We start from the raw sequence: 7369 nt of genomic DNA, 5'->3' as shown, positions 1-7369 counted from the left end.
CTTCCCTAAAGGACATTAGTGATCCTTACAATCAGCAATCATGTCGTAGTCATCTTTAGACTTTTAATCCCAGATTTCTTTTGTATTAATTTCATACTCCACCATGGCTGGATTTGAACCAGGACTCCAGAACATTACCAGGGTCTCTGGATTAATGGTGCAGTGATAAGTCCACTACGACATCACCTCCCCCATCATTTGGAAGGTCAAAGGCAACAGGTATATGGAAACACCACCCACTGCAAGTTCCGCTCCAAGCCATTCATCATCCTGACTTGGAAATACATCGCCATTCCTTCACTGTTGCTGGGTCTAAGTCGAATATACGTTTCCTCAAGGACATTGTGGGTCTACCTACAGAACATAGACAGCAGTTTAAGAAGTTAGCTCACCACCACATTTGCAAGGGCAGCTAGGGAGAGGCAATAAATGCTGACCCAGCCAGTGATGCCTACATCCCAAACATGGACAAAAGAACTGAATTCAGGGGGTGAGCAAAACTAGTGTAAAGGGGAATCAGGGGAAAGCTCTCTGCTGCTTGATTTGGAGGAACATGGTTGTGGTAGTTGAAGGCCAGTCATCTCAGCTCCAGGACATCTGTGCTGGAGGTCCTTGGGATAGAGAGGAGTTTAATCCGACTAATGAATGGGACAGTTCCAACGAGCCGCAATTCAGAGATTTCATGTGCAGGGGCAAGGCAATATTGCAGTGCAGCAATGCAGGTAACAATGACATGTGTCAGACAAGAAGGGACAGAACATACAAAGGTAAAAAAGTCCCAGAAGAATCAGGGAGAGTTGGGAAAATTGATTAAGACAGTGAAAATCAAACAAGCCTTAGAAATGTAGTAGCACAGGAGGGGGATATTCGCCCTTTCATGTCAGTGCCAGTTCTCTTGACTCACCCTGTTCCCACTCTCCTTTGTTCTTCCTATGGCCCTGACTCCATGCAACTTTTTTTACAACAAGATAGGTGAATTAACAGCACAAATAGAAATGGGGGGTATGATCTGAAAGCCAATGCAGAGGCATGGTTGCAAAGTGACCAAGTCTAAGACACAAATATTCAGGTGTATTTGATATTTTGGAAGGGCAGGAAGAAAGGAAATGGAGGTGAGGTAGCTCTGTTTATTAATGGTTAAAATTGATAAATGACAAGGAATATCAAGGTGTTGAATCAGTTTGAGTGGAGATCATAAGTACTAAGGGCAAAAAGTCATTTGTTGGACTAATTTGAAGGACAACAGCAACATTGTAGGGCAGAGTATAAATCAAGAATTAATGGGATTAGTAACAAAGGGACTGTAATAATCAATGAAATTAATGCTCACATAACAAAGACATCCGGTAAAATGGCAGCAGAACAAGACGTTCCAGCTAGAGCTCATCTGCTCTGCCCATTTTTTCTTCTTTTCTCCATTTTCCTCCTTTTTCTCAACCTCTGACACCTTACCCTGACCTCTGGAGTGAAGACAGCAGCAACCAGATATCAGTGGCCCAGTACAATGCGTGGTGGCAGCCAGCAGTCAGGTGACATGGAGGCCCACTGTGCTGGTCCACCGCAGACAGTCCTTAGAGAAACTGTGATGTTTATCTTTTTAACTTCCTTGTTTTTATGACCTATGGTTATAATGTGTATAGCTGTAAATGTAACATTTTTTCCTTCATTTTTCTACTCTGTAACTGAGGATTGTACCTAGGTACTCTGTGGAAAAAGTTCTGTTTTTGCTATGGATGCTGGAACTCAGAAACAAAATCAGAAATTGCTGGTAAAAACTCAGCAGCATCTGTGGAGAGAGAAAGCAGAGTTAATGTTTCCGGTCCAGTGACCCTTCTTCAGAAAGGTCACTGGACCCAAAACATTAACTCTGCTTTCTCTGCACAGACACTGCCAGACTTGCTGAGTTTTCCCAGCAATTTCTGTTTGTTGCTTCTCAGGTCCAGCATTCACAGTTCTTTTGGTTTCCACACTCCTTTATTTTTTTTCTAAAGTTATTCAACTTGATGTTGAGTCCTAAGGGTTGCAGGGTCCCCAAGTGGAAAATGAGATGCTGTTCTTAACAGTTTGTGCTGGAAAACCTCAGCAGGCCTGGCAGCATCTGTGGAGAGAGAGAAAGACAGAGTTAATGTTTCGAGTCTGGTATAAATCTTCTTCTGAACCTTCAACTCTTCTTCTGAACATTCTTCCTGTGTGTGTGCGTGGGTTTCCTCCCGGTGCTCCGATTTCCTCCCCAAGTCCAAAGATGTGTAGGTTATGTGGATGAGCCACTATCCATAGTCGCCAGGGATGTGCAGGCTGGGTCGGGGCTAATGGAATAGGGTCTGGGGAGTTGTGTCTGCCTAGGACTGTCGTCGGAGGGTCAGTGTGGACTCGATGGGCCGAATGGCCTGCTTCGACACTACACGAATTCTATGAACTTGCACACTGCTCCTTTCCGCACGCCTTCACCTCCTAGAGTCAGGCATCTCTGTGCGAGGTAGGCCCCGTTTCCGCGGTAACCAGCCGCGTTTCCTTTCGCACCCGCCCTCCCGCCTGCGGTCAGGGTGAAAGGTCATCCCGCGGTGGACGCCGGGAATACGAGGCCACTCCAGCGTCTCGGTGTCGGAGCTGGCGGCAGCCAGACCAGGACGCGGAGAGCGCGGGCTCGGCACGACTGCGGCTGCAAGTGCGAGTGCGAATCTCGGGCGACGGGGCACCGAGGCCGGCGGGTGAGGGAAAGGAAAAGCGAGGGGTATGTCTGCCAAATGCGCGATTTGATGACGTAACGGCTGTCCACCGCCGCAGCCACCTTCGTCAGGGGCGGAGGAATAAACCGCACTCCCGTGTCTCGTCGGGCAAAACCGCTCCCCCTCCTCCACCCGCCCGTTCACCCCCGGTCTGCACCGGACCTCGTTCCCGACCGCCTTCAGCGGCCGCGTTCATTCGCGCGCGCGCGTGCCGGTGTATTTTCTTTTCCTGTTGGAGCCTCGAGTACAGGCCTTCCGGTTGTGTTTTGTCGACCCGCCCACCGGCCGGAAACCAGGGTGATTGGTTCAATTGGTCAGCCTGGCTTTGATTGACGTTTCTGGCTTCCCCCTTTCCCTTTGAGTTGAGTGGGCTCGAGGTTCTAGTCCCCCAGATGGTGATGTGGCCACATTGCAGTGGAGTGCAAATCGTTCTGAATAAAGAACTTTTGCAGTGTAGAGGAGGCCATTCTGTCTGTCGTGTCTGTAGCGGCTCTCTTAGTTGACACCGTTGGAAGAAGTAGGAGCAGGAGTAGGCTGTTCATCCCCTTAATCTGCTGTGCCAGTCGATAGGGTCGTGGCTGTTCCGCCATTCCTAACCTCCACACGCCTACCTTTTCCCCGTAACTTTTGATTCTTCTACTGATCGAGAAACTATCTCAGCCGTAAATGTAATCAAGTATTTTGCCCTCACAGTCCTCTGTGGCAAGGAATTCCGAAGACAGTCGTCTGACAGAATAAATTCATCCTCATTTCAGTCTTAAATTGACATCCTGTTTTTCTGAGATTATGCTGTATGGCCCTAGACTCTTCCATGAAGGAAAGCATCCTCTTGGCATTTACCCTGTCAAACTCCTTAAGAATCCTATATGTTTCAATGAGATCACCATTTTTTATTTTTCTATACTCCAGTGAGAAGAACTGTTTAACCTTTGCTCATAAGACAATATCTCCATACCAGGGATTATCCTAGAGAACAAAAACAAAAGTTGCTGGAAAAACTTAGCACGTCTTGCAACAACTGTGAAGAAAAAAAAGAGGTAACGTTTTGGGTCCAGTGACCCTTCCTCGGAACGTTAACTCTGTTTTTTCCTTCACAGATGCTGCCAGTCCTGCTGAGCTTTTCCAGCAACTTTGTTTTTGTTCCTGATTTACAGCATCCGCAGTTCTTTCGGTTTATATTATCCTAGAGAATGTTCTTTGAACTGCTTCCAATCAAATGATATCTTAGCTTAAATAAGGACACCAAAACTGCTCACCGTGTTCAGATGTGGTTTTGCCAGCACCTTGTACGGTTGCAGTAAAACTTTCCAGTCTTAAACATCAACCCATTTGAAATAAGTGGCCAGTGGTTAGCTCAGTTGGCTGAAAGACTGGTTTGTGATAAAGTGATGCTGACAAGTGTATGTTTGATTCTAGCACTGGCTGAGATTACCAGGAAGGACTATCCTTTTCAGCCTTTCCCCTTGCCTGATGTGGTGATCCTCGGGTGAAAACATTACCAGTTGTCTCTCTGTAATGACAGAGCACCCCTATGGTCTGGACTGACTATACGACAACAAATTGCCACTCCTCTTTTTTTCTCCATAGCCCTTGTGCATTGTGTCTATTTAAATAACTTTGAAAACTTCAACCAAACCTCTTCTCGACCTCCAAGGAACTCAGTCCCAATTTCTCCAATCCATCTTTGTGATTGAAGTTTCTCAATCCTGGAAACATTCTGCCTGCAGATTTTATGCAGATGGAACTTTAAACTAATAATTTTTGCCAGGGATGGGGGTGGTGGAAGGGACGACAAGGTTCAATTGAATGGAGGTTAAAAAAATCAAAAAGAAATGCGAGAGCAAAAGTGCAGCCTAGTGAAGAGTTGACTGATAACCAAAGTGTGCAGAGGAGTGCAATGGAAATAAGAAACTAAATAATAATGCTTAAAAAGTCGGAAGTTAAGGCCCTTTACCTGAACACATGCAACATTTGCAACGAGATAGATGAGTTAGCAGCAGAAATAATAATAACTTGAATATGACTTGATTGCTGTTTTGAAGAAATGGGTTACAGGGTGATGAAGACTGGGAGCTTAATATTCAAAGCTATTCAATAATTCGGAAGCGTAAGTGTGAAAGAAAATGAGGTAGAGTGGCTTTGTTAATAAATGAAGGTATTACTGTCTGGTATGTGTCCATTAGATCACAATGTGGAATCAGTTTGTGTGGAAAGAAGGAACAGCAAGGGAAATAAGTCAATATCAGCCCTGAAAGAGTTGAGTCACTGAAAGACAAAGTATTAATGGAATATTAATGTATTAGTAAAGCATTTAAAAAAAAAAGAGGCATCTATGAAAGGCACTGCAATTGTTGTGGGTTATTTTAATCTGCACATTTATTGGACAATTCAGATGGGCAAGGGTAACAGGAATATGAATTTGTTGAGTGCATCAGATTGATCCTTAGTATGTTGCAGAACCTATCCAGGAAAGGGTATTTTAGATCTAGTAATGTGTAATATGACAGGAATAATCAGAGTTCTTGTAGTTAAGGATCCTCTAGTGGGTAGCAATCGCAATATGGTAGAATTTTACCTTCACTAATCAGATGACTCAAGTTTCAAATGATTGTAAGAAGAACCATAATAATGACAATTTGTATTTACCAAGTGCTTTTAATATAATGCCAAAGTCCTAAGGCCCTACACAAGAGCATTTATCAAACAAAATTGAAAGAGATGTTGCAATTTAAGGCCAAAAGCTTTGTTAGAACAGTGACCCACAGGAAGGAAGAAGGAAGAGAGTGGAGAAATGCAAGGGAGGAATTCCAAAGCTTAGGACCATGAAAGCTGAAGGGACAGTCTCCAATGAAGAAGTGAATAAAATTAAACATTCTTAAAAATCCAGATATCTTGGAGGCTTGACAGCTGGTGCTGAAAAGGGCAAGGCCATCTTGGACCTTGAAAAATAAGATTGAAAATTTTAAAATCTTAAAATTGTCGCTTAATTAGGATTGAATGCAGGTTAGTGAGCATGTGTGAACAGGAAATAGGACTTGATATGAGTGAGAACATGTGCAGCATAGTTTTTGGATGGTCTGTAATTTGCGGATATAAAAACATGGAAACCAACAACTGCATTGGAAAAGTCAAGTCCACAGGTAAGAGAAGCTCTGGTGATGGTGGAGTTGGGCAATGTTACAAGGATGGAAATTAGCAATTTTTGTGATAGGATGTGCGGTCAGAAGCTCATCTCAGGGTCAGATATGACAGTGTGGTTTTTCCTTAAATCAACAACGGCCGGTGAGAGAGATTGTGTTGGTATCCAAGGAATGGTGATTGGATTGGGTACTTTGGTCTTCTCAGTATGTAATTTCAGCTTGCTCTCCTGTTTAGGGAGGAACTTGAATTAGAATAAAAAATAACATAATGGATCTAGGCGTGGAAGATGGTGGTATAGAAGTAATGCTGCAGGATTTGTAATTCAGGGGCCCAGGCTGGTACACTGAGCACACACATTCAAATCCCACACATTCAAATCCCAACATGGCAGATGTTTAAGTTCAATAATAAATCTGGAATTTTAAATTAAAAAAGCTAGTCTCAGTAATAGTCACCATGAAACTATCACCGATTGTTGTAAAAAGACATCTGGTTCACGAATATCCTTCAGAAAATGAAATTTGCTGTCTTTACCAGGTGTGGCCTAGATGGGATTCTAGACTCATAGCAATGTAGTTGAATCTTAACTACCCTCTGAAATGGTTGAGCAAACTAACAACATGGGCAACCAATGTTGGCCTTGCCAGTGGCACCCACATTCCAAGAAAAATGGTAAATGGGGAAAAAAAAATTGAATAGTGGTTTCAACATTGTGCTTTGTTTTACAGTTATCTGAAATGGAGGCAGAGGAGGTGTTGGTGGACCATGTTCATGAGGTACCAAGTCACTACAAGGTGGTACTGGACAGGCTCAATGAGCAGCGTCAGCAGGAACAATTTACCGACATCACTCTCATTGTAGATGGTCAGTATCTGGTTCTTACTCTGGGTGCATAGTTTAGATTCCCTTGGAGAACTGTTCTTTGGGTGGGGAAGTGGGGGCAATGTTATCTTTTTCACAACACACAAGTGCTACCTATTTTTTTTTTGATTTTTAAAATGTTGTTGAAAAATAAAGTAGATAGGAACCTATTTCCATTAGCAGCAAGGTCAAAAAGTAGAGGAAAAGAATTTAAGTAATTGGAAGTCCTAAATGGTATACCTGATATTCTTTTCACTGTGAGCCCTTGTTCTGAACTCCTTGGTCATCAGGAAGATCCTTCCTGTATTTACTGCAAGCTTTAGGTTTCTGTGAGATCCCCCCTTATTCTCCTAAACTCCAATGAATATGGTCTTAAACAATCCAGCCTCTCACATTCCCTGCAGAGGGTACATTTTGAGCCCTTGCCACCTTCAGTAGTTCCTCCAAATGTTTTTATGGAGAAGTACCGATTTATCAGCCGAGGGAGGTCAGTACATGGTAATGAGCAGGAAGTTTCCTTGCCCGTGTTTAACTTGATGCTATGAGACTTCATGGTTGAGGACTCCCAGGGCAATACCCTCTGGGCTGTATGCCACTCTGTTGCTGCTTGTGCTGGGTCTGTCCTGCCAATGGGACAGGAC

Source organism: Rhincodon typus, chromosome 3 (assembly GCF_021869965.1).
Source record: "Rhincodon typus isolate 14 chromosome 3, sRhiTyp1.1, whole genome shotgun sequence".
Classification (NCBI taxonomy): domain Eukaryota; kingdom Metazoa; phylum Chordata; class Chondrichthyes; order Orectolobiformes; family Rhincodontidae; genus Rhincodon; species Rhincodon typus.
This window is presented reverse-complemented; position numbering follows the sequence as displayed.